The following is a 26551-nucleotide window of genomic DNA, read 5'->3' as shown; positions in this document are numbered from 1 at the left end:
ACTCTGAAATTGGCAAAGACAGTTTTGTTGTTGTTTTTCAGCCACTAAGTCATGTCTGACTCTGCGACCCCATGGGCTGCAGGGAGGAAAGAAGATGCTAAGTTGCTGGCTTTGATAATGAATAAAAGAGTCATGAACTAAGAAATGTAGACTCTCTGGAAGCTGGAAAAGGCAAGAAAATGGATTCTCCCCTAGAACTTCCGGAAGGATTGCAACTTTGTGAACCCATTTTAGACTTTGAACTTCTAGAATTATAAAAGAATAAACGTAATGTTGCTTTAAGCCACTAAGTTTGTGGTAATTTGTACTGATGGTAGGAAACTAATACACTGTGCAGGTAGCCCAGTTTGCCTGGAGGTTCCAGGCCAGTTAACTTCTGGCGATGAAGCGTCTTTTCCAGTATAGCCCCGTGTTTGTACATGCCATCATTTTATATATGTGTTATGGTCTTAAGATTTGGAAACAGTGCTCTAATAAATTGTTCCATTTAAGAAAAGAGCTTTTACCCTTTTCTGTACTTTTCCCAGGGGTCCTGGATGCAGAAGGAATGAAGATATGTCGATCCATTGTTTCTCCAGGTGTGATACGCCTGTTAGCTAAGGTGCAGCACTTTGCTTGTTACCAGATTTCTGATCCTTAGTCAGAGAGGAATATTTTCTGAATCAGTTGAGACAAAATTGAAGTATAAATCAGAATACCAATATATGGGGTTTTGTTTCTTCTGCTGACAAGATGTTTCTTCAGTGGGCAGTGCTGGATGCACATGGACAGAATTTACCTCCTGATGCCGATTTTTGCTACAACATACTGTTGAAAGAGTGTTTAGGAGATACTCTGCCATTAGTTACGCTACTTCTCCCATGTTAGTTCTCTTAGATAACTCTTCTTATTACTTAGGCACTCCATTGTGACAGCCTACATTCCAAGATAAATAAGTGTCTTGTGCCTATTCCAACCAATTGAAATGGGTTTTCATACTGTGCTGTCTTGACAGTGATTCTGAGGTGTAAGGGGGCAACTGTTTGGTAGATTACTGATATTTGCCAGAGATCGGAGACTGGCATCATGCTGGCCTCATATACTACATCCTGATGATGATTTTTTAAAGAAATATTTTAAGTTTCTTGTCTATACCAGGTACTCTGATATATAGTTTGATAGAGATAAGAAAAAGATATGTTCCTGGTCATAGAGAAACTGATATTAGTAAAAAGAGACATGTAAACAAATCTACACAGCAACATATCACAGATGCTTGATAAAAAGTCTATATAGAATACATTAGAGACACAAAGGAAGAAATAGTTAATTCTACTGGGTGGGAGAGGGTTCCAGAAAAAAATTAATGCATACATCTTGAAAGGTGTGTTGTCAGTTTTAACTGTTGGATCTGAGAAATAAAGAGTCATTTCAAGCAGTGGTGGTATGAGCAAAGACACATTATATGAAATAATTCAATGTTTATGGTATGTTTATGATACCATAAGATCATTAGTGTACTTGGAACATAGTGAGAGGGTATTTAATGAGAAGGACATGGTGGCTGGATCATGGAGAGCCTTGAATGCTACACTAAAAACAGTGGGAAGACATTTGGGAATTTCAGTCAAAGAATTAACAGGATAAGATTTGTAATTTAGAAATATCCAGTGGATGAGATTGTGATGGATACACTGAAGAAGACAGAACTGGGTACAGGGAGAACATTTCAGAGGCTATTGCAGAAGAGGAGAGATGTTGATGCCTGAGTTAAGGCAGTGGGAATGAAATTAGAATACATGTATATAAGGAGTTAAGAACTTGGTGCCTGACTGGAGGATATGTGAAGGCTGATGAGAAGAAGGAATCTAGGAAGATCCTCAGTTTTCTTACTGCCTTGGGTGGTTGAGATTTAAATGCCATTCCCTGAGCTGGGGAACTCAAAATGAGGAACAGGTTTGAGGGGAAAATGATGACTTCAGTTTTGAACAGTTGAAATCGGAAGCACCTTTGGAATGTCCAAGAGGAATTACTCAATAAGCAACCAGCAATTTTATTCTGCTGCTGTGAAAAAAGTAGGGTTAGATAGTTTTGGAGGTCAAATTCAGAGGTGGTGGTTTTAATTAAGGTATGAATGAGACTGCCCCAGGAGAATATGTGGAGTGAGAAGGGGGAGCAGGACAGAATCTCAGAAATACACGCATGTGAGGGTGAAGGGTGTGGGCAAAAAAGATGAGAATAAGCAGCAGGAAAGATGGAGGGGAACCAGGGGAAATGCTGCATTCTTGTTGTGCCCTCTTGTGGCGATCTGAGTTTCTCTCTCAGAATAAATTTCTCCTCTCCTGTCTTCAGTCTCCTCTGTCCCTGTTTTGGACCAGTAATTTCCAGCTCCACTCTATCTGTAACTGGGGCTACCAAGTTGTGTGGTGCTTCACCTTGTGATTCATCTAGCCTGGCATTTCACATGATGTACTCTGCATAGAAGTTAAATAAGCAAGGTGACAGTATACAGCCTTGATGTATTCTTTTCCCAATTTGGAACCAGTCCATTGTTCCATATCCAGTTTTAACTTTTGCTGCTTGGCCCATGTACAGGTTTATCAAGAGATAGGAAAGGTAGTCTGGTACTCCTATCTCTTTCAGAATTTTCCACAGTTTGTTGTGACCCACACCGTCAAAGGCTTTCAAGTAGCCAATGAAGCAGAAGTAAATGTTTTTCTGGAACTCCTTTGCTTTCTCCATGATCCAACAAGTGTTAGCCGTTGATCTCTGATTCCTCTGCCTCTTCAAAACCTAGCTTGTACATCTGGAAGTTCTTGGTTCACGTACTGCTGAAGCCTATCTTGGGAGTATTTTGAGCATAACTTGCTAACATGTGAAATGAGTACAATTGTACAGTAGTTTAAACATTTTTTGGCATTGTCCTTTTCTGGGATTGGAATGAAAACTGACTTTTTCCAGTCCTGTGGCCACTGCTGAGTTTTCCAAATTTATTGACATATTGAGAGTAGCACTTTAACAGCATCATCTTTTAGGAAATAGCTCAGCTGTCCACTAGCTTTGTTGTGGCTTTGTTGTAGTAATGCTTCCTAAGGCCCACTTCAGACTCCAAGATGTCTACTGTCCAGCTCTAGGTGAGTGACCACACCATCGTGGTTATCCAGGTCATTAAGACGTTTCTTGTATAGTTCTTCTGTGTATTCTTGCCATCTCTTCTTAATCTCTTCTGCATTTGATTTAGGTCACACTTGAATGGCCTAATGGATTTCCCTAAATTCTTCAATTTAAGCCTGAATAATAAGGAACTCATGAACTGAGCAACAGTCAGCTCCAGGTCTTGTTTTTGCTGACTGTATAGAGCTTCTCCATTTTCAACTGAAAATAACATAATCAATCTGATTTCAGTATTGACCAACTGGCAATGTCCATATATAGAGTCATCTTTTGGAAAAGTGTTGTTGGAAAAGTCTTTGCTGTGACCAGCATATTCTCTTGACAAAACTCTGTTACCCTTTGCTATATTCCCTGTGTTTTACAATATATCCTTGTAGCTTATTCATAGGGTTAGTTTGAACCTCTTAAATCCCTACCTCTATCTTTCCCCTCCCCTTTCCCTCTCCCCACCAGTAATCACAGGTTTGTTCTCTATATCTGTGAATTTGTTTCTTTTTTGCTACAGTCACAAGTTGTTTTATATTTTAGATTCCATGTATAAGTGATATCATAGAATATTTGTCTTTCTAACTTCATTTAGCACAGGACACTCCAGTCCATTGATGTTGCTGCAAATGGCAAGATTCCATGCTTTTCTTGGACTGAGTGTATACACACATACACATATATATAAATATATATATATATATATTTTTCAATGAGTAGTATTCCATTGAATATATATATATATTTATGTGTATGTGTATATATATATATAACTTCTTTTGTCTGTTGATGGACACTTAGGTTGCTTCCATATTTTGGTAATTGTAAATAATACTGCTATGGATAAAAACTATTATATATAGAATGAATAACAAAGTCCTACTGTATAGCACAGGGAACTGTTAATATCTTGTGATAAACCACAATGGAAGAAAATATTTTTAAAAGAATGTTTATATTTGTATAACTAAATCACTTTCTCTACAGCAGAAATTAAGATTGTAAATTAACTATACTTCAATAAAAATAAAATGAAAAAAATAATAAAAATAAATAATGCTGCTATGAACATTGAGAACTAACACCCAAGAAAGATGTCCTTTTCATTATAGGGGACTGGAATGCAAAAGTAGGAAGTCAAGAAACGCATGGAGTAACAGGCAAACTTGGCTTTTGAATACAAAATGAAGCAGGGCAAAGGCTAACAGAGTTTTGCCAAGAGAACGCACTGGTCATAGCAAACACTGTCTTCCAACAACACAAGAGAATATTCTACACGTGGACATCACCAGATGGTCACGACTGAAATCGGATTGATTATATTCTTTGCAGCCAAAGATGGAGAAGCTCTATACATCAGCAAAAACAAGACCGGGAGCTGACTGTGGCTCAGATCATGAACTCCTTATTGTCAAATTCAGACTTAAATTGAAGAAAGTAGGGAAAACCACTAGACCATTCAGGTATACCCTAAATCAAATCCCTGATGATTATACAGTGGAAGTGAGAAATAGATTTAAGGGACTAGATCTGATAGAGTGACTGATGAACTATAGAATGAGGTTCGTGACATTGTACAGGAGACAGGGATCAAAGAAGTGCAAAAAAGCAAAATGGCTGTCTGGGGAAGCCTTACAAATAGCTGTGAAAAGAAGAGAAGCAAAAGCCAAGGAGAAAAGGAAAGATATAAGCATCTGAATGCAGAGTTCCAAAGAATAGCAAAAAGAGATGAAAGCCTTCTTCAGTGATCAATACAAAGAAATAGAGGAAAACAACAGAATGGGAAAGACTAGAGATCTCTTCAAGAAAAGTAGAGGTACCAGGGGAACATTTCATGCGAAGATGGGCTCGAGAAACAACAGAAATTGTATGGACCAAACAGAAGCAGAAGATATTAAGAAGAGGTGGCAACAATACACAGAGGAACTGTACAAAAAAGATCTTCATGACCAAGATAATCACGATGGTGTGATCACTTACCTAAAGCCAGGCATCCTGGAATGTGAAGTCAAATGGGCCTTAGAAAGCATCACTACGAACAAAGCTAGTGGAGGTGATGGAATTCCAGTTGAGCTGTTTCAAATTCTGAAAGATGATGCTGTGAAAGTGCTGCACTCAATATGCCAGCAAATTTGGAAAACTCAACAGTGGCCACAAGACTGGCAAAGGTCAGTTTTCATTGCAATCCCAAAGAAAGGCAATGCCAAAGAATGCTTAAACTACCACACAATTGCGCTCATCTCACATGCTAGTAAAGTAATGCTCAAAATTCTCCAAGCCAGGCTTCAGCAATACATGAACCGTGAACTTCCAGATGTCCAAGCTGGTTTTAGAAAAGGCAGAGGAACAGAGATCAAATTGCCAAAATCCACTGGATCATGGAAAAAGCAAGAGAGTTCCAGAAAAACATGTATTTCTGCTTTATTGACTATACCAAAGCCTTTGACTGTGTGGATCACAATAAACTGGAAAATTCTGAAAGAGATGAGAATACCAGACCACCTAACCTGCCTCTTGAGAAACCTATCTGCAGGTCAGGAAGCAACAGTTAGAACTGGACATGGAACAGACTGGTTCCAAATAGGAAAAGGAGTATGTCAAGGCTGTATATTGTCACCCTGCTTATTTAGCTTATATGCAGAGTACATCATGAGAAACTCTGGGCTGGAAGAAACACAAGCTGGAATCAAGATTGCCGGGAGAAATATCAATAACCTCAGAAATGCAGATGTCACCAGCCTTATAGCAGGAAGTGAAGAGGAACTAGAAAGCCTCTTGATGAAAGTGAAAGAGGAGAGCGAAAAAGTTGGCTTAAAGCTCAACATTCAGAAAACGAAGATCATGGCATCCGGTCCCATCACTTCATGGCAAATAGATGGGGAAACAGTGTCAGACTTTATTTTGGGGGCTCCAAAATCACTGCAGATGGTGATTGCAGCCATGAAATTAAAAGACGCTTACTCCTTGGAAGGAAAGTTATGACCAACCTAGATAGCATATTCAAAATCAGAGACATTACTTTGCCAACAAAGGTCTGTCTAGTCAAGGCCATGGTTTTTCCAGTAGTCATGTATGGATGTGAGAGTTGGACTGTGAAGAAAGCTGAGTGCTGAAGAATTGATGCTTTTGAACTGTGGTTTTGGAAAAGACTCTTGAGAGTCCCTTGGACTGCAAGGAGATCCAACCAGTCCATTCTAAAGGAGATCAGTCCTGGGTGTTCTTTGGAAGGAATGATGTTAAAGCTGAAGCTCCAGTACTTTGGCCACCTCATGTGAAGAGTTGACCCATTGGAAAAGACTCTGATGTTGGGAGGGATTGGGGGCAGGAGGAGAAGGGGACGACAGAGGATGAGATGGTTGGATGGCATCACCGACTTGATGGACATGAGTTTGAGTGAACCACAGGAGTTGGTGATGCAGAGGGAGGTCTGGCATGCTGCAGTTCATACTGTCGCAAAGAGTCGGACACGACTGAGTGACTGAACTGACTTGAGTGAACTGATGAACTTTGAGGTCTATGTATCTTTTTGAATGAATGTTTGTTTCCATTTTCTTTGAATATGTACACAGGAGTAGAGTTGCTGAATCAGGTGATAGTTCTTAGGTTTAGTGTTTTTGAGGAGCTTCCATAGTGTTTTCCATAGTGACTGTACCAATATGCATTCCCACCAACAGTGTGAGAAGCTTCCCTTTTCTCTACTTGTGTTCTTTTTGATGATAGCCGTTCTGACAGGTGTGAGGTGATAGACCTCATTGTGGTATCTCATTATGGTTTTGATTTGCATTTCTCTGGTTATTAGCAGTGCTGAACATATTTTCATGTGCCTGTTGGCCTCCTGTATGTCTTCGTTGAAAGAATGTCTATTCAGGTCTTCGGCCGATTTTTTATTGAGTTGTTTGTTTTTGATACTGAATTGTATGAGCGTTTTATATTTTGGATATTGACCTCTTGTTGGTCGAGTCATTTGCAAATATTTTCTCTGGTTCTGTAGGTTTTCTTTTGGTTTCATTTATGGTTTCCTTTGCTGTGCCAAAGCTTTTAAGTTAATTAGGTCCTATTTGTTTATTATTGCTTTTTCTTTTTTCTTTAGGAGACAGATCCAAGAAAACATTGTTATGATTTATATCAAAGAATGTTCTATGTTCTCTTCCAGGATTTTTTTGGTTTCAGGTCTTACCTTTAGGTTTTTAATCCATTTTGAGTTTACTTTTGTCTAAATGGCAACCCACTCCAGTACTCTTGCCTGGAAAATCCCATGGATAGAGGAGCATGGTAGGCTACAGTCCATGGCGTCGCAAAGAGTCGGACACGACTGAGCGACTTCCTTTTTCCTTATGGTGTGAAAAAAATGTTCTATCTCATTATTTTACATGTGGGTGTTTATTCTGGTCTCTTTTGTCATAGATTAATTGATCATAGATGCTTGGGTTTGTTTCTGGGCTTTCTGTCTGTTCCATTGATCTGTGCCAGTACCATATTGTTTTGATTACTATAGATTTGTAGTATATTCTGAAGTCTTGGAGGATGATCCCTCCAGTACTCTTTTTTCCTAAATATTTGACAGTTGGGGGTCTTTTGTGGTTCCATGTGAAATTTAGGATTGTTTGTTCCAGTAGTATGAAATATGTCATGGGTATTTTGATAGGAATTGCATTAAATCTATAAATTGCTTTGGATAGAATGGCCATTTCAACAGATTAATTTTTCTGATCCAAAAGCATGGAATATCTTTCCCTTTTTCGGTATTATCTCCAATTTCTTTCATCAGTGTTTCATAGTTTTTACTTTTTTACATAATTAATATTTATACAATTTTCACAGAACAGTAGAATACAAATTCTTTTCAAGTTCCCATATACTATAAGTTAGGAGACACTGGAGCATATCCAGGGACATAAAACAAGGTGCAAAAGTTTCATGGTCTAAATGTATTGAAGTCCTACAGAGTCTGTGCCCTTATCACTGTGGAATTATTTTAGAAACCAATATCAAAAGATATTTGAAAGTAGCCCACATATTTTCAAGTGCAGTGTGACATTTACCAACAGAGATCTTTGACCTAGCCACTGAAAGCCTCAATAAAATTAGAAGACTGAAAACACACAGAGGGTGATTGCAGAGAGGAAATCATTTAAATGAGAAATTAATATCAGAGATTTTTTGAAAACCTCATGTATTTTGAAATTAAAGGTCCACTTTTAAATGATGGGTGTGAAGAAGCCATAACAAGGAAAATTAGAAAATACTTCTAACAGAATAAAACTGAAGAGAGAATTTACCAGAATTTGTTGCAGGCAGCTGAAGGTGCTCAATGCAACTAAATACAATGTGGTATCCTGGAATGAGGTATGAATGAAAACTGTGGACACTAGCATAAAATTTTGTGAAGTTTGAACAAAATCTGCACTATAGTTAATAGTGTGGTATCACATGTTAATTTTCTGTTTTTTTTAAACAATATAGTATTTCTTTATATTCTCAGAATTGAATTAGAAATTTCAAGCCTCATAAACAATTTTTTTTAATCACTAAGGTAATAAACTTTCTAGACTTTGAGCTGTAATACTAGATGCCAAAGTACATGGAACTATATCAAAGGTTTGAGTGAATATATACAGATTTAGCATTCTATTCATATTAATTCAAACTTTTTAGCTAGGCAGAAATTAATGAGTTTTCTAAAATATATATTATGCATGCTATTTATATATATATGTATACAAAAGCTTTTCTACTATGCTTAAAAAGGGCTTGAGAAGCAACTTCTGTAGCTCAATTCCAGAAAAATAAACGATCCAATCAAAACATGGGCCAAAGAACTAAACAGACATTTCTCCAAAGAAGACATACAGATGGCTCACAAACACATGAAAAGATGCTCAACATCACTCATTATCAGAGAAATTCAAATCAAAACCACAATGAGGTACCATCTCACGCCAGTCAGAATGGCTATTATCAAAAAATCTACAAACAATAAATGCTGGAGAGGGTGTGGAGAAAAGGGAACCCTCTTACACTGTTGGTAGGAATGCAAACTAGTACAGCCACTCTGGAGAACAGTGTGGAGATTCCTTAAAAAACTGGAAATAGAACTGCCATTTGACCTAGCAGTCCCACTGCTCAGCATACACTCTGAGGAAACCAGAATTGAAAGAGACACATGTACCCCAATGTTCATCATAGCACTGTTTACAATAGCTAGGACATGGAAGCAACCTAGATGTCTTATCGGCAGATGAATGGATGAGAAAGCGGTGGTACATATATGCAATGGAGTATTACTCAGCCATTAAAAAGAATACATTTGAATCAGTTCTAATGAGGTGGATGAAACTGGAGCCTATCATACAGAGTGAAGTAAGTCAGAAAGAAAAACACCAATACAGCATATTAACACATATATATGGAATTTAGAAAGATGGTAATTACGAACCTATATGCAAGACAGCAAAAGAGACACAGATGTAAAGAACAGACTTTTGGACTCTGTGGGAGAAGGCGAGGGTGGGATGATTTGGGAGAATAGCATTGAAACATGTGTATTATCATGTATGAAATAGATTGCCAGTCCAGGTTTGATGCATGAGACAGGGTGCTTAGGGCTGGCTGGTGCACTGGGATGACCCTGAGGGATTGGATGGGGAGGGAGGTGGGAGAGGGGTTTAGGATGAGGAACACATGTACACCCATGGCTGATTCATGTAATTGTATGGCAAAAACCACCACAATATTGTAATTATCCTCCAATTTAAATAAATAATTTTTTTTAAAAAGGGCTTGAGAACAACAAAGAGATGGATAAATGGGTAAACATAAACTAAGTGAAATGGGAGCACTGAATATGAAATTGGAAAAAGTTAAAAAATTAGAAGTAAAAGATCATCATATAGACTTAATTGTTTTTAAACATGGCTGCTCATTAAAAACACATTTGGAGCTTTGGAGAAAAAGGCAATACCTGGGCATTTGTATTTTTCAGAAAATTCCAAGATAATTTTGATACACATCTGGAATTTAAAAAGTGGTTATGGGCTTTTCTATTAAATGGTGGTTTAAGTGATATAGAATTACATTATTTTCTGTTGACCAATCACAATACAATGGTATTTAGCAAATAATAGTTACATAATTACAATAGTAAAAGATATTTACCAATTTTCACATTCAATAGCCAGACAAAAAGTAAAAGATAATTACAATTGCAAGCCATAATGGAAATATGATTAAACTAACGTCCCATGGACAGAGGAGCCTGGCAGGCTACAGTCCATAGGATCACACAAAGTCAGTCACTACTGAAGCAACTTAGCATGCATGAATATAAAATAATTTTATACAATTTGTTGGGTTAAGTAAAATGATGTTATAAATTAAGTACATACATGTACCTGTTTTCATCTACTAGCCTTTGTCTTTTGGTTCATGCATTTAATCCATGTACATTTAAGGTAATTTTCTATATGCATGATCCTATTACCACTTTATTTTGGGTTTCTTTTGTGTTGGTCTTTTCCTTCTCTTGTGTTTCCTGCCTAGAGAAGTTCCTTTAGCATTTGTTGTAAAGCTGGTTTGATGATGCTGAATTCTCTTAACTTTTGCTTGTCTGGAAAGCTTTTGATTTCTCTGTCAAATCTGAAGGAGAGTCTTGCTGGGTATAGTATTCTTGGTTGTAGGTTCTTCCCTTTCATCACTTTAAATATATCATGCCATTCCCTTCTGTATAGTTTCTGTTGAGAAATCAGCTGATAACCTTATAGAAGTTTCCTTGTAGGTTATTTGTTGTTTTTCCCTTGTTGCTTTTAGTGTTTAATTTTTGTCTTTGCTTTTCATTAGTTTGATTACTACATGTCTTGGTGTGTTCTCCTTGGATTTATCCTGTCTGACACTCTGTGCCTCCTGGACTTGGTTGACCATTTCCTTTCCCACGTTAAGGAAATTTTCAGCTATTATCTCTTCAAATATTTTCTCGAGTCCTTTCTCTCTTTCTTTTTCTTCTGGGACCCTTAAAATGTGTTGTTGGTGTAATAATGTTGTACCAGAGGTTTCTTAGGCTGTCTTCACTTTCTTTGATTCTTTTTTCTATATTCTGTTCTTCAGCAGTGATTTCTACCATTATGTCTTCCAGGCTGTGATTTCCACCATTCCGTCTTCCAGGTCACTTATCCATTCTTCTGCCTCAGTTACTCTGCTATTGATTCCTTCTGGTGTGTTGCTCATTTTTGTTTGCTTGTGCTTTAGTATTTCTAGATCTTTGGTAAACATTTCTTGACATTTTCTGCATTCTTTTTCCAAGATCCTGGATCATCTTCACTATCATTATTCTGAAACATTTTTCTGGAAGGTTGCCTCTCTCCACTTCATTTAGTTTTTCTGGGGCTTTATTTTGTCCCTTGAGCTGGGAGATAACCCTCTGCTTTTTCATGCTGATTAGCTTTCTTTGATGTGGTTTTAATTCTAACAGCTGCAGGAATATAGTTCTTGCTTCTTCTGTCTGCCTTCTGGTGGATGATGCTAAGATTCTTTTGTAAGTCTCTTAATGGAAGGGACTGGCAGTGGGAAAAACTGGGTCTTGCTCTGATGGCATGCTCAGTAAAACTTTAATCCAATTGTTTGATGATGGATTTTGTTAGTTGTTTGGCTTGAGGTGACCTAGCCCTGGGTCTAGGGCTCTATGGTTGGGTTAATGGTGACCTCCAAGAGGGATTACACCAAGGGATACCTTCTAGGACTGCTGCTGCTAGTTTTCCCATCCCCACAGTGAGCCACTACCGACCTATGCTTCCACAGAAGACCCTCCAACACTAGCAGGTAAGTCTGGTTCAGTCCCCTATGGGGTCATTGCTCCTTTCCCTTGGGTCTTGGTGCACACAAGAATTTGTTTGTGCCCTCCAAGAGTGGAGTCTCTTGTTCTCCCAATCCTGTGGAAGTCCTGTAATCAAATCTCACTGGCCTTCAAAGTCACATTCCCTGGGAATTCCCAGCCCCTTTTCTGGATCTCCAGTCTGGGAAGCCTGACTTGGGGCTCAGAGCTTTCACAACAGTGGGACAACTACTTTGGTATTATTATTCTCTAGTTTGTGGGTTGCCCACCTGGTGGGTATAGAATTTGATTAAATCATGATTGTGCCCCTCCTACCATCTTGTTGAGGCTTCTCCTTTGTCTTTGGATGTGGGGTATCTTTTTGGTAGGTTTCATTGTCTTCTCATCAATGGTTGTTCAACAGCTAGTTGAGATTTTGGTGCTTTCACAGAAGATAAGGACACATCCTTTTACTCCACCATCTCAAACCCATAATGTTTTATAGTTTATAGTATGGGTCTTGGCTTCCCTGATGGCTCAGATGGTAAAGTGTCTACCTGCAATGCGGAAGACCTAGGTTCAATCCCTGGGTCAGGAAGATCTGCTGGAGAAGGAAATGGCAACCCACTCCAGTACTCTTGCCTGGAATATCCCATGGACGGAGGAGCCTGGTAAGCTACAGTCCATGGGGTTGCAAAGAGTCGGAAATGGAAATGTTTTATAGTTTATAATATAGGTCTTTCACTTTCATAGTTAGGTTTATTCCTAGGTATTTTACTCATTTCAGGGCTCATCAATGACTGTCATTTTATTATATAATTGGAATTTTTTTAAGCTTTGAGCTTCAGAAAGGTTTTGGTATATGTGCTGTGCTTGACTTTCCTTAGGTATTCTTTTTACTCTTCAGTTAGGTTTTCACATATCTTGTTCAGCAGTTTTGTTTTTTTTTTCTTTGTTTGCTGAGACATATTTTATATGTGTATTTGTTTTTATGATCACTGTTGCCTCCAATGTAGGCTGTAGAGGGTATATTTAGGTCAGTACCACTAGAGCACCCAACGATGTACAAGTATGAAAAGTGTTCCTATGCAAAAGAGATCACATGTAAAGTCCAGTCTGCTTTATTTCCAAAGAACAGTTCTTTACAACACAAATTGTCCTAGGGCAAAAACTGTGAAAATTCCATTATTTGGCCCTACTTACCTTGGATACAAATTGTACTCTGAAATGGTGTTATTTCAGTAATAGTAGACAAGCACAGTACTTAAGTTTGTATACAAGGGCTTGAAAGCTAACACAAAGCTAGCTAGCAAAAGGAAAAAAAAATAGCCAAAATGACTGTTAGATCTGAATTTCCAGAGAACTTGTTAACAAGAACATCCTATCAGAGTAAATTCTAGTTGTTTATTAAAAGGTTTTTTTTATGCCTTAAGAAATGATTCACTGATGTACAGTCTGTCTTTCTTTAAAAAGGCTTCCATGCATTTAGATGAATATGTAACTTCCTTTCTAATATTTCACATAAAGTTTTGTCATCCTATCCCAGGAAAGAGTTATTTTGATTATGCTCTAGTAAGACTTATCAGTGTGGCCAGGAAGATAAATCCAACTGGTGCTTAGTCCCCACCATCCTGATTAATTAAGTAGCACCTACTATACTATAGTATCTCTATCCCTTAAGAGTTTGAACTCCTTAATCCAGGGCAGTTGGGAGTCTAGTGGTGGTGGACATAAAGTTTCATGTTTAGATTTAATCTTCAGTTCAGTTCAGTTGCTCAGTCATGTACAACTCTTTGCGACCCCATGGACCACAGCACAACAGGCCTCCCTGCCCATCACCAACTCCCAGAGTCCACCCAAACCCATGTCCATTGAGTCGGTGATGCCATCCAACCGTCTCATCCTCTGTCGTCCCCTTCTGCTGCTGCCCTCAATCCTTCCCAGCATCAGGGTCTTTTCAAATAAGTCAGCTCTTCTCATCAGGTGGCCAAAGTATTGGAGTTTCAGCTTCAACATCAGTCCTTCCAATGAACACCCAGGACTGATCTCCTTTAGGATGGACTGGGTGCATCTCCTTGGATCTTTCTTTATAGTCCAACTCTCACATCCATACATGACCACTGGATAAACCATAGCCTTGACTAGATGGACCTTTAATTGCTGCCAAATATTTGTCTTAAGTGCTAATCAAAAACAAATTGCACCTAGAAACTTGTTTATGTTAAAAGATGGATAAAGCCAGTAAAGAGAATTTACGTGATCTCAGTGGTCTGCATCATGAAGGAACTGTAAGGGATCAGAACATGGCATCCAGTCCCATCACTTCATGGCAGATAGATGGAGAAACAGTGATAACAGTGTCAGACTTTATTTTTGGGGGCTCCAAAATCACTGCAGATGGTGACTGCAGCCATGAAATTAAAAGATGCTTACTCCTTGGAAGGAAAGTCTTGACCAACCTAGACAGCATATTAAAAAGCAGAGACATCACTTTGCCAACAAAGGTCCATCTAGTCAAAGCTATGATCTCTCCAGTAGTCATGTATGGATGTGAGACTTGGACTATAAAGAAAGCTGAGCGCTGAAGAATTGATGCTTTTGAACTGTGGTGTTAGAGAAGACTCTTGAGAGTCCCTTGGACTGCAAGGAGATCCAGCCAGTCCATCCTAAAGGAAATCAGTCCCGGATATTCACTGGAAGGACTGATGTTGAAGCTGAAACTGCAATACTTTGGCCACCTGATGCGAAGAGCTGATTCATTTGAAAAGACCCTGATGCTGGGTAAGACTGAAGGCAGGAGGAGAAGGGGATGACAGAGGATGAGATGGTTGGATGGTATCACCGACTTGATGGACATGAGTTTGAGTAAACTCTGTGAATTGGTGATCGACAGGGAGGCCTGGCGTGCTGCAGCTATGGAGTCACAAAGAGTTGGACATGATTGAGTGACTGAACTGAACTGAAGTAAATAACACTTGTATTCCTTGCCCAGGTTTAGAATCAATTGAAATATAAATGTAAGAATCAGATAGATGGAGATCAAAACATTATCTTAATTACTCATAAAGCTGCTTGGAGAAGGTGGTTTTAGTGTGAACTTCCAATTAGTGTGGACCCCAGAGTTAGGCAGACTTAGACAACTGCAAAGCCACAGGACTCCAGGCCAAAAGTAATCCCCTTCTTGCATGGCAAGGAGCCAGTCAGAATGCATGTTCACTGTAGACACACAGGTTACTGAAAGGGAAGCAGAGAACAAGGGCCGGAGCCAAATCTACTCAGATATTTCTCCTAAACATACTAGGCATATAACTCATTTCTTCTCCCATGGGCAGAAGAGCAGGAGTGTTAGTGTAGTTGAAGTTCTTCCACATGGAAATATGAGAAGTAAAGATTAAGTGTCCCATCTAACATAGCTCAGTGATATATTCAATATTGCCATTTATCTTCAGTACCAAAAATATCACAATTTTGCTTTTAGGTTCACACAAAAAATCTATTGGGATATTTTGGGAAGACTAAAGTATAGTGCAAATAATTGCATAGTATCATATTAAAGTCATATCAAAGGAACATTTCAAAACTTCCTCTAAATGCAGTAACAAAACATGAAGAAATGCTTCTTAAAGGCAAATGTACTGAACGAAATCCATTCACAACTATCAAGTGGGAACTCTAAATATTATAACTTTTGAGCAAGATATGTTCTTCTAGTTACTAAAGCTCTGAAATGAGGCTTCAAGTAAGAAATTTCCATATTATATTTGCATTCATGTAATATCCTCATATTGGGAGAGTTGTGGTATGGGGGCAGGAGAGAAGAGAAAGGAAGGGGAAAAAAGAAATGAGAAAAATTGCAGTGGATTGGCACCATGTATAAAATTGTGGATGATCTGAGCTATGTATTTGATGCAGAAATGGGAAAGAGTATTGAGTGACAGTGGGATAGTGTGGTGGTGAAGTGCAAGGGTTTGTGTGATCGTGGTGGCAGTGGGGACAGTGTGAATAATAGTGGAGGATGGTATGAAATCACTGGAAATGAAGTTGGGCAATGTGAATGATAGTGACAGGACAAGATCAGAATGTATGTGATAATGATAGTTAGGGACACAGTGTATGTCATACTGTGGAAGATGAAAATTGTGCATGTGAATGGATGTGTAAAAGAGTAGGGTGGGAGAGACAATAGTGAAAAAGGATATTAAGTTAATGAGACACTGGGATCTTTGTGTGTTTGAAAATTGTGGATGGGGCATTTCAAGCAATAATAAGAGGATGTAGACAGTGGATGGAATGGGGAAAATGTAGTGTGATGGTAGAAGATAGGTACAGGGTGGAAGTGATAGGGTTAGGACATTTGTGTGCTTGTATGTGATGCTGTGGGCAATGAGAAATGTTACCAATTTGTGGGGGCGGATAGGTACAGTGAGAATGCCTGACAGTGGAGAATGATAACATGATCATTTGGAGCATGGAAATCATGAGTGGGGTTGTTGATTAAAGTGTATGTTGGGAAAATGCAGTTTCTGACTGTCAGTGAGGAATGGCACAAATATGTGTGTGAGGATGGAGGTAATGTGGATATTCATTGTGAGTGTGTATGATATGGAGATGACATGAGCATGTGGGAAAGGAGTTTTGGAGGATGATGGAGGTTTTATAGTGGAGATGTGGACTGTATGTGTGATAGTGGCTGTGGATAGGCACTATGTGATAGTGTAGGGATTGAGTAATGGTAGATGTGACTGTGAGTGATGCAGATGGTGTGTGTGATAATGTAAGTTGATTAGAGATAGTTGTATTTGACAGTGGGTATTGTGATACTGTATGGATTCTTGTGTGTATAATAATACAGGATAGAACAATGTACGTGCAGAAATAGGAGTAATAATGACAGTTGTGTGTTAGTGTGAGAGTTTAGAGAATTGGGATGGTATATGGAGATCATAAATTACAGTTATTATCATATAAGTCATAGAAGAAATCATGTATGAATGAGATAGTATGTTAAAGACTGTGTATATTTGTCAGAGAGAGAGATTTCATGTTTTGTGATAGGTATGTGAAATTGCATTTGGATATGAGCAACAGTGATCTGAAAAATAAGTTGCTTATAGGGGATAGCTTTATCTTACCCAAAACAAATCCAGTGGTATAAAGCCCAAGACTTCCATGATTTTCATCAATATCTTAGCTACCACATATTTTATTGTTTGTTGTTCCATGACCCTTACTTAGCATGTTGTTCCCATGATAATTGCCCAGTGGCTGCTGCAAATCTATGTTCCAGGTAGAAAGACGAGGAAGAGGAGAAGGCAAAATATCTTGTCAGTAGAGTTATTCTCCTTTATACAAAGCTTTCCCCCAAATCCTACCCAATGGTTTCCACCTACATCCAGTGTCCAGTGGACAGATCTGTGACACATGACCACCAGTGTCTGCAAGGTTGTCTGGGAAATATAAGTTTATCATTGGGAACATTATCACCCATAATAAAAAAAAAAGGTTTATCTAAATAAGAAAAGAAGATGTTGGGTAGGATACAGCCAGTAGGGTATAATGAATAGATTAAAATATCAGATGTGAGAGATACAGGATTCAGGGTACAGGGACACTATATAATTGGCATAATTTGAGATGCTGGGGATGATGTTGTGGTAGGCAAAAATAAATGTGTTTTCTCTGTCATCATTGAATTTTACTATCTTGTGAAGAAGGCAGACATTAATCACAAACCAAATTTTTGTGAAGTTGATACTGCTGTGGAGGGGAAGTACAGGGTTCTGTGAATAGGTTTAAAGAGAGATTGATCTACTCAGGAAGGTCAAAGACAGAGGAAGTGATGATGGAGCCGAGATCTGAAGGCAGTGTCAGAGTTAACTGGATGAAGGATGATGGATGGTTGGGATGGGGGAAAAGTGTTCCCAAAAGAGGAAACAGGATAAACAAGGGCATTTGTGCACTGTTTTTTTTTTTAATTTTAATTTAGAATATTTGCTATTGTTATATCTTCAAGTTCACTAATCTTTTTCTAGTTAATTCCATCCAGTGTATTTTTAAATTTCAGTTATTACAGTTTTAATCACTAAACCTGTGATTTGCATCTTATTAATTATATATCATTTCTCTACTTAACATGACCATTGTTTTCCTAGCTTTTTGGTTATATGGAACAAATATATGTTATCTGCTAAATATAGCATCTATATAAGTTCTGCATCCGTTTGGATTGCTTTTTTTCTCTTCATGATGGGTCATGTTATTTTGTTTCCTCATATGCCTGTTTTTTTTTTAATTGGATGCCAGACATAATGAACTTCACTTTTTGGTAAAATTTTGGTATAAATGTTTACCTTTGGGGCTATTTTTGTATTATTATACATCTTCTTGAGCTTTATTACAAGAAGCAGTTACTTTGAAGCAGTTAAATCTTTTTCAAGCCATGCTTTTAAGATTGATTAGGCAGGACTGCAGCAGTGTTGCTAAATCATCCCAGTGTACTGAAGCAAAACTCATCTGAATAACTCATGCCTCAGGAATTATGAGTTTTTCTGCTCTGAATGGTGGGAACAGGTATGATCCACAGACGTGTTTGAGCTTCTGACACTCGTTCCCTCTAATACTTTCAGGTGGTTCTTTTCCTAGCCTTGTATGATTTCCTTAAGTGCATTCACTAATCAGTACTCTCCTGAATATTGCAATCCTTCAAAGGTCTTTGGAGTGCTCCCTAAGTGCAGCTTTCTCCTTTTTAGTATTCTCTGAACTCCAGCCACCTTGGTCTTTCTGGTCTTATCCCTGTCACCTAGTAGAATCCTCTGAGGCTTGACTGCATTCTCCCTCATTGTACCACGAACTAGAAACTCCCCCAAATTGTAAAGGTTCACCTCATTTTCCTTTATCTCTTAGGGATCACTGTAAAAATTATTTCTCATATTTGATCCTGTCTTTTTAAGTGTTTTTGTCAGGTTGAAGTGTAAATTGAGTCTCCAGCTTACCTCTCAGGAAGCTATGTGGAGGAGACTTGTTAAAGAATTCTTTCCATTTTTGTTGCCATTTCCTTTTGCTCTTCTTTATTCTTCCTCTCCTCTCCTTTAAGCTGGTTGATTTCCTCACTGCTGCCATGCATTAGATATAAGTGATGGCTGTACTTTAAAATTAGTGTTATCAGATAAAAAGAAAGAGCCTGATCAAGAAAAAGAACTTTATGCAAAATCAAGGATTGGAGGAAGATTTTGGATCATAGGGAATGCGACCACATATTTCAAGGGTCACTCTTCATGACTCTGAATTTAAGGAGCTTCTGAGTGTAAAGACAGGTTAAAGAGGCAGATTAATATCCCATCAAAGGATAGATGTTTAAGCCTTGGAATAGAAACTCACAGAATTGGCTCCCAACCAGAGAGCTTCCAAGAAAGTGTTAGAGTAACTGTGCTTTAATCTCAGACACTGTCTTATATTAGGATAAATCCATACATAGGACAGTCAGCCCATGATGTAGGTCACATGATTATAGCCTCAGTCCAACTGTGGAGATCATAAATCACCAAGAAGGTCATGATGGTGAGAAAACATGTACAAAGAGCATTGAAGAGCCTTTAACCAGACTTCAGATATTGCTAACACCAGAAAATTCATCAGCAGAAATAAGCCTTACAAATCTAATGATCATGGCTGATCTTTCAGCCAGAGTTCAGATGTTACTCAGCATCGCTAGCCATTAGTTCAGTTCAGTTACTCAGTTGTGTCTGATTCTTTGCGACCCCATGGACTGCAGCATGCCAGGCTTCCCTGCCCATCACCAACTCCCAGAGATTACTCAAACTCACGTCCATCGAGTCAGTGATGCCATCCAACCACCTCATCCTCTATCGTCCCTTTATTCTGCCTTCAGTCTTTCCTAGCAGCAGGGTCTTTTCTAGTGAGTCAGTTCTTTGTATCAGGTGGCCGAAGTAGTTTCAGCTTCAGCATCAGTCCTTCCAATAAATATTCAGAACTGATTTCCTTTAGAATGGACTGGTTGGATCTCCTTGCAGTCCAAGGGACTCTCAAGAGTCTTCTCCAACACCACAGTTCAAAAGCATCAGTTCTCTTGAGCTCAGCTTTCTTTATGGTCCAACTCTCAAACCCATACATGACTACTGGAAAAACAATAGCTTTGACTAGATGGACCTTTGTTGGCCAAGTAATGTCTCTGCTTTTTAATATGCTGTCTAGGTTGATCATAGCTTTCCATCTAAGGAGCAAGCATCTTTTAATTTCATGGCTGCAGTCACTATCTGCAGTGATTTTTGGAGCCCCAAAAAAGTTTCTCACCATGTACATTGTTTCCCCATCCATTTGCCATGAAGTGATTGGACCGGATGCCGTGATCTTAGCTTTCTGAATGTTGAGTTTTAAAGCCAACATTTTCACTCTCTTCTTTCACTTTCATTAAGGAGGCTCTTTAGTTCTTCTTCCCTTTCTGTGGTAAGGGTGGTGTCATCTGCATATCTGAGGTTACTGATATTTCTCCTGGCAATCTTGATTCCAGCTTGTGCTTCATCCAGCCTGGAATTTCATATGATGTCCTGTCATATAAGTTGAATAAGCAGGGTGACAATATGCAGCCTTGACATATTCCTTTCCCGATTTGTAACCAGTCTGTTGTTCCACGTCCAGTTCTAACTGTTGCTTCTTGACCTGCATACAGATTTCTCAGGAGTCAGGTCAGGTGGTCTGGTATTACCATCTCTTAAAGAATTTTTCAGAGTTTGTTGTGATCCACACAGTCAAAGGCTTTGGTGTAGTCAGTAGAGCAGAAATAGATGTTTTTCTGGAACTCTTGCTTTTTTGATGATCCCATGGATGTTGGCAATTTGATCTCTGGTTCCTCTGCCTTTTCTAAATACAGCTTGAATATCTGGAAGTTCATGGTTCATGTACTTTTGAAGCCTGGCTTAGAGAATTTTGAACATTACTTTGCTAGCATGTGAGATGAGTGCAAGTATGCGGTAGTTTGAACATTCTTTGACATTGCCTTTCTTTGGGATTGGAATGAAAACTATCCTTTTCCAGGCCTGTGGTCACTGTTGAGTTTTCCAAATTTGCTGGCATATTGAGTGCAGCACTTTCACAGCATCATCTTTCAGAATTTGAAATAGCTCAACTGGAATTCCATCACCTCCACTAGCTTTGTTCATAGTGATGCTTCCTAAGGCCCACTTAATTTTGCACTCCAGGATGTCTGGCTCTAGGTGAGTGATCACGCCATCATGGTTATCTGGGTCATGAAGATCTTTTTTGTATAGTTCTTCTGTGTATTCTTGCCACCTCTTCTTCATATTTTCTGCTTCTGTTAGGTCCATACCATTTCTGTCCTTTATTGTTCCCATCTTTGCATGAAATATTCCCTTGGTATCTCTGATTTTCTTGAAGAGATCGCTAGTCTTTGCTATTCTATTGTTTTCCTCTATTTGCATTGATCACTGAAGAAGGCTTTTTTAAATCTTTCCTTGCTATTCTTTGGAACTCTGCATTGAAATAGGTATATCTTTCCTTTTCTCCTTTGCCTTTCTCTTCTCTTCTCTTCTCAGCTATTTGTAAGGCCTCCTCAGACAACCATTTTGCCTTTTTGCATTTATTTTTCTTGGGGATGGTTTTAATCACTGCCTGCTGTACAGTGTCATGAACCCCCATCCATAGTTCTTCAGGCACTCTGTCTATTGGATCTAATACCTTGAATCTATTTGTCACTTCCACTGTATAATCATAATGATATTGATTTCGGTCATACCTGAATGGTCTAGTGGGTTTCCCTACTTTCTTCAATTTAAGTCTAAATTTGGCAATAAGGAGTTCATGATCTGAGCCACAGTCAGTCCCAGTCTTGTTTTTGCTGACTGTATAGAACTTCTCCATCTTTGGCTGCAAAGAATACAATCAGTCTGATTTTGTGGTGATGTCCATGTGTAGAGTCTTCTCTTGTGTTGTTGGAAGAGGGTGTTTGCTATGACCAGTAGGTTCTCTTGGCAGAACTTTGCCCGGCTTCATTTTGTACTCCAAAGTCAAACTTAGCTGTTACTCCAGGTATCTCTTGACTTCCTACTTTTGCATTCTTTCCCCTATGATGAAAAGGACATCATTTTTCATGTTAGTTCTAGAAGGTCTTGTATGAATCATTCAACTTCAGCTTCTTCAGCATTACTGGCTGGGGCATAGTGGATTACTGTGATATTGAATGGTTTGCATTGGAAATGAACAGAGATTACTCTGTCATTTTTGAGATTACACCCAAGTACTGCATTTTGGACTCTTTTGTTGACTATGAGGGCTACTCCATTTCTTCTAAGGGATTCTTTGCCCATAGTAGTAGATGTAATGGTCCTCTAAATTAAATTCGCCCATTCCAGTCCAGTTTAGTTCACTGATTCCTAAAATGTTGGTGTTCACTCTTGCCATCTCCTGTTTGACCCCTTCTGATATATCTTTATTCATGGAGCTAACATTCCAGGTTCCTATGCAATATTGCTGTTTACAGCATCGGACTTTACTTCCTTACCAGTGACATCAACAACGGGGCATTTTTAAAAAAATTTTTTTACTTATTATTATTATTATTTTTTACTATACAATATTGTATTGGTTTTGCCACACATCAGCATGAATCCGCTACGGGTGTACACGTGTACCCAATCCCGAACCCCCTCCCACCTCCCACCCCACACCATCCCTCCAAGTCATCCCAGTGCACCAGCCCCAAGCATCCTGCACCCTGCATCGAACCTAGACTGGCGATTCATTTCTTATATGATATTTGCTTTGGCTCCACCTCTTCATTCTTTCTAAAGTTATTTCTCCACTCTTTCCCAGTAGCATATTGGGCATCTACAGACCTGGAGAGTTCATCTTTCAGTGTCGCATCTTTTTGCCTTTTCGTACTGTTCATGGGGTTCTCAAGGCAAGAATACTGAAGTAGTTTGCTATTCCCTTCTCCAGTGGACCACATTTTGTCAGAAATCTCCACCATGACCCGTCTGTCTTGGGTTTCCCTGCAAGGCATGATTCATAGTTTAATTGAGTTAGACAAGGCTGAATGGATAAATGAGTTAGACAAGGATGAATGCATAAAGATGTAGTATACAAATACAAAGAAATATTAACCATAGAAACAAATGAAAATCTGCAATTTTTAACAACATAAATGGTCCTAGACAAATACTGTATGTTATCACTTATATGTGGAATCTAAAAAAATAAGACAGATAAATGAATATAGCAAAACAGAAACAGACTCTGAGATACAGAGAACAAGCTAGTGGATACCAGTGGGCAGAGGGAAGGAGAGAGCGGCAATGTAGGGGTAGGGGATGAACTACCATGTGTAAAATAAATAAACCACAAAGATATATTCTGCAGCACAGGGAAATGCAGGCATGATTTTATAATACCTTTAAATAGAATATAATCTATAAATGTATTGAATAGTATTGAATAATCTATAAAAGTATTGAATCCTGTAAATGTTGTATACTTTAAGTGAATATAATATTGTAAGTTAACTAAATTTCAATATAAAAAAGTTACTAACTGTAGTTCAACGTATGGTGATGAGAAGCCATAGTCTTCAGGAAGAAGTCAAACCTTAGTAATCATCAGAAATTTCAACCTGGAGGGTAACTGTTGACTATCCAAAATGTAATGCAAAACTCCCCTCTCTTCATTTAAAAAAACAATTTTTAGGAGTATAGTTACTTTACAATGTTCTGTTATTTGCTGCTGTACAGCAAAGTGAATCAGCTATATGTATACATATATCCCCTCTTCTTTGGATTTCCTTCCCATTTAGGTCACCAAAGAGCATTGGGTAGAGTTTCCTGTGCTATACAGTAGGTTCTCATTTCTTATCTATTTCATACATAGTAGTATATATATATGTCATTCCCAGGATCTCCCAGTTCATCACTTCCACTTTGCCTTTTGGTGTCCATACATTTGTTCTCTACATCTGGGTCTGTATTTCTGCTTGGGAAATAAGTTCATCCATACAGTTTTTCTAGATTCCACATATATGTGTTGATATATATTTGTTTTTCTCTTTTTGACTTATTTCATTCTGTATGATGGTCTCTGAGTCTATCCACATCTCTGCGAGTGGCGCAGTTTTGTTCTTTTTTATGGTTAAATAGTTTCCCAGTGTATGTATGTACCACATCTTCTTTATCCATTCCTCTGTTGATGGACATTTAGGTTGCTTCCATGTCCTGGCTATAGTAAATAGGGCTACAGTGAACTGTCCATGGGAATGTGGATAGGTGCAGCCACTATGGAAAACAATGGGGATGTTCCTTAAAAACTAAAAATAGAGCTATCATATGACCCAGTAATCCCACTCCAAGGCGTATATATATATACCCAGACAAAACCATGATTCCAAAAGATAACATGCATCCCTTCTCTTACCTCATGCAGATTCCCCCTAATCTCTGTAAGTGGTTCTTTGGATCCCTCATCACATGGCTTTGGGCTTCCCTGGTGGCTCAGATGGTAAGGAGCCTGCCTGCAATGTGGGAGACTCAGGTTCTATCCCTGGGTTGGGAAGATCCCCTGGAGAAGGAAATGGCAACCCACTCCAGTATTCTTGCTTGGAGAATTCCATGGACCAAGGAGCCTGGTGGGCTATTGGTCCATGGGGTCACAAAGAGTTATGCACAGCTGAGCAACTAAGACTCACATGGCTTTGGCAAGGGAGTCACATGCCCTTCCCTTCTTCAAGAGAGGGAAAGACACTACCAAGCCAAGGACTCACAGCACTGTAAATTGTTCTCTGATTCTTTCTAGTCTCTGCGTACATTTGATTTGGGCTGAAAAGGAATGGAATAAGTATCAGTAGCATGACTAGTCAGCCACCCCTGCCTAAGCCCTGTAAGATTGTGTTTAGGACTCTTTGGTGGCTCTTTTTAGAATATGGGGATACTTGGCATCCTTTTTTGTTTGCTTGTTTTAGCAGTGCAGCTTTAACCAAAATTCTGAGGCAACTGTAGAAGTCCCATTAAATGTCCTGCTGAATTTGTATTGTGTTTTCTTACTTTATACTTCTGTAGAAGCATGCTTCTGTCATGAAAATCATCAAAATAACTCAGAGTTTTATCATTTCCACTTAGAACATAGTCTTGAAAGGTAAATTACTAAGAAAGCATTTTCAGGCCTGAAATCCACATTTCCAAAATTAATTTCCAGAAAAATGAATGTCTGTTTGACTTTTGGATTGCCATAAAAAATAGAGTAAATAACAATGGAAAAGAAAGTAATGGTTTACCTTTTTTCTTAGATCAGGAATTCATAAACAAAATTAAAAGGCAAGCTACAGACTAAAAAAATGCAACAAATGTGCCAGGTAGAAGGTTAATATCTTTAATATTTAAAGAACTCTCAGGCAGAAGTACACATGACTAATAAACACTGAAAGTGTGTTGCGCTTCATTAATCATGAAAGAAATACAACTTAAATCAATTAAGTATCAATTTGTCTATCAAACTGGAAATATTTTTAAAGCAAACATTCAATACTAACACTCAGAGTACATGAAACCTCTTGTACATTACTAGTATTGATTAAAAATTCTTCTGGAAAACATTTTGGTCAAAGAGTTCATATATCTTTGCCTAGTAATTCCATTTCTAACAATATACCATAAGGAAATAATTTGAGATATGCATTTAAGTTTGTGGGGGAAAAGTCACCACAATGATAATCTAATGAACAAAAATAAATAGAAATAATGCTTTTGTTAATTAGTCATAGGTAAATTTATATCCTTGGATAGTGCATAGTTATTATAAAGGAAGTTTACAAGGCTTTTTAATGTCATGGAAAATGTTTTGTGAAAATAATTGTGATGTAACATCATGTACTGAAAACTGTCTCAGATGGAGTACATCAGTTACTATTGTGCATGTGAGTGTGGTATACAATGTTGGCATTGGTATGGTATTCCAGTGCTTTTCAGATGATCCTTGTTTCATAAAATGAAATCAGGAACTGCCATAAAGCTGGAGTATGTGATGACTTGTCTAAGCCCAGATCCTTATCTGTTACAGTTGTTGTTAATGTTTCATGATTCTCAAATTACATATTATATTGATATTGAACATTAAAGCACACATGGAGCTAAATCATATTACAAGTATCTGAGAACATTCAGATATATGTATGGATTTGCCAGTGCAAATGATAGAGGGTCTGTATGTCACAAGATACCGAGAGCCTGTGTGGCATGATCATCTGATAAAATATCAAACAAACATTCTCAAACTGCATGGAAAGTTCTACTAGTAGTCTTCTTCCTCTTGTCTCTTCTGGTAACCTTCTGCCTATTAATGGAATGTTAGTTGTTAGGTGATGGGAAGGAGGAATTAACTGGAAGGGAAGTGGGGGTAATGAAAGAAGATGTGTAACCTATTTAAGTTTATAACAAAATAATATGATGTAATCACAAGATGTCAGTTTGATGGCTCCCATGATGCAAATTGGCATGAAAAACGCAGTAAGGTTTCTTAAAATTGCATGTGATTGGGCTCAGTAGTTTATGTTAGACTGAGATCCATTAGTCCTTGAAAGCAGTTAATAGGTGTGTT

At 38.3% G+C, this 26551-nt stretch overlaps 1 protein-coding gene across 1 annotated transcript in view; it reads left to right on the top strand.

Annotated features, from left to right (window-relative positions):
* MAGED1 (MAGE family member D1) overlaps window positions 1–26551 on the top strand; it is a gene marked incomplete at its 3' end in the record, with an annotated part of 83847 nt that overhangs the window by 40330 nt on the left and 16966 nt on the right.

Source organism: Capra hircus (assembly GCF_001704415.2).
Source record: "Capra hircus breed San Clemente chromosome X unlocalized genomic scaffold, ASM170441v1, whole genome shotgun sequence".
Taxonomy (NCBI): domain Eukaryota; kingdom Metazoa; phylum Chordata; class Mammalia; order Artiodactyla; family Bovidae; genus Capra; species Capra hircus.
Note: the sequence above shows the minus strand (reverse complement) of the source record. Positions and strands in the feature narration are given on the sequence as shown.